The sequence below is a fragment of the Prionailurus bengalensis genome, chromosome B1, assembly GCF_016509475.1.
Source record: "Prionailurus bengalensis isolate Pbe53 chromosome B1, Fcat_Pben_1.1_paternal_pri, whole genome shotgun sequence".
In the NCBI taxonomy this organism is placed as follows: Eukaryota; Metazoa; Chordata; class Mammalia; order Carnivora; family Felidae; genus Prionailurus; species Prionailurus bengalensis.
Genome location: NC_057344.1, coordinates 122,409,263 through 122,411,472, shown reverse-complemented (window position 1 = coordinate 122,411,472; position 2,210 = coordinate 122,409,263). Strand labels below are relative to the sequence as shown.

At 48.1% G+C, this 2,210-nt stretch overlaps 1 pseudogene; it reads left to right on the top strand.

Annotated features, from left to right (window-relative positions):
• Positions 1–276: 276 nt before the first annotated feature.
• On the top strand, positions 277–1,520 carry LOC122468149 (annotated as a pseudogene).
• The last annotated feature ends 690 nt before the right edge of the window (positions 1,521–2,210 follow it).

Below are 2,210 nucleotides of genomic sequence, written 5' to 3'. Positions count from 1 at the left end.
ACGGGGGAGGGGCAGAGAGAGAGGGAGACACAGAATTGGAAACAGGCTCCAGGCTCTGAGCCATCAGCCCAGAGCCCGACGCGGGGCTCGAACTCAGGGACCACGAGATCGTGACCTGGCTGAAGTCGGACGCTTAACCGACTGCGCCACCCAGGCGCCCCAACCTTGGCTTTTCTTATCTTATCTAAAAAAGCCATTTTCTTTTCTGCATAAATTTAAAAATCAAATTGTCGAGTTCCCCCAGAAACCTCTGTAGTGATTTGTGTAGACTTAGGGGACAACTGAACTCTTTACGAACTACTCTGCCATCTCCTGCCTCCTCTTTCCTTTCAACATGACCAGTGGTGCTGTGTCCTTTGTCGAGGACTTCCTGGTGGGTGGAGTGTCTGCGGCCACCTCCAAGACCCCTCAGTAGCACCCATCGAGCGGATCAAGCTGCTGCTGCAGGTGCAACATGCCAGCAAGCAAATCACCGCAGATAAGCACTACACGGGCATTAGAGACTGTGTGGTTCGTATCTCCAAGGAGCAGGGAGTCCTGTCCTTCTGGTGTGGTAACTTGGCTGGCCAATATCATCAGATACTTCCCCATCTCAGGCTCTTAACTTTGCCTTTCAAGTTAAATACAAGCAGATCTTCCTGGGTGGTGTGGACAAGAGAACCCAGTTTTGGTGTTACTTTGCAGGGAATCGGGTCAGGTGGCGCCTCTGGGGCCACGTCTCTGTGTTTTGTGTCTCCTCTTGATTTTGCCCATACCCTTCTAGCAGCTGACGTGGGCAAAGCTGGAGCTGAAAGGGAATTCAGGGGCCTCCGTGACTGCCTGGTTAAGAACTACAAATCTGATGGGATTAAGGTCCTGTAGAAAGGCTTTAATGTTTCTGCACAGGGTAACCTCATCTGCTGAGCTGCCTACTTCAGTATCTGACACTGCAAAGGGAATGCATCCAGATCCCAAGAGTACTCACATTCTCCATCAGCTGGATGATCGCACAATCCGTCACAGAGGTTGCTGTGTTGACTTTCTATCGGGTTGACACTCTTTGTCGCCGTGTGATGGTACAGTCAGGGCGCAAAGGAACTGATATCATGTGCACAGGCATGCTTGACTGCCGGAGGAATACTGCTCGTGATGAAGGAGCCAAAGCTTTCCTCAAGGGGGCTTTGTGCAATGTTCGCAGAGGCCTGGGTGGTGCTTTTGTGCTTGTCTTGCATGATGAAATCGAGAAGTTCACGTGAGTTATTTCCTGGCTTTTTCACCCTGTGAACAGGCATGTTGTAGCGTATAACATATCTTGAGCATTCTCGACAGACTGTTGGGTATCTATTTATCAATGTCAACTATTGACTGGTTGGAAATGGGAAGCCATACTATTCATCTGACCAGTCTTCTCCTAAAGCCATTTCCATGATGATGGGACTCAACTGTCATTTTTTCAGTCACTCCTGATAAACAAATTTGAAGAAATAAAAAAAAAAAAAAATCCGAAAGAAAAAAAGAGAAGTCTTTACAGACTGCTAATCTGTTCCCGCTGAATCTGTTCTTCTGCTCATGAGCTCATGGCTGCCATCTGAAGACTCTCTCACCTTTCTTGGCACCTAGTTTTGGCCGTGTGTGGCAGAGGACTTGCAAACTGATTGCCATTATTTCCTTCCCTGTATCCACATGTCACTTTGCTGCTGTCCTTTCAAGAAACAGAATATGCCTCCTCCTTTGGAATATGAGCTGGCGTTATCACTTGTTCGCCTAATAGATTGCAGTGGGTAAGACACCGTGCCAATTCTGAGCCTCGGTCTCAACCAGACTTGTGCGCCCTGGCTCTCTCCTGGAATTGTGCCACCGTCTGTGAACAGCCCCGGGTGAGTCTGCCGGATGGTGAGAGACACATGCACGGTCTGTCACCTCATAGCCGGGCTTTGCTGTATACTAACTTTGACCTCAAGCAAGGTGCCTGAGGCACCTCATCTCTAAAATGAGGATCATAATAATAGCCACCAAACAGTGTTGTTGTAAGGATTAAGTGAGCTAACATAAAGTAAAGCATTTAGTGGGGCACCTGGGTGACTCGGTGGGTTAAGCATACTCCTCTTGATTTCGGCTCAGGTCATGATCCCAGGGCTGTGGAATTGAGCCCCGTGTTGTGACCTCTCTCTCTTAAATAAATAAACTTAAAAAAAAAAAAAAAAAAAGTAAAGCACTTAGAAGAGAGCCTG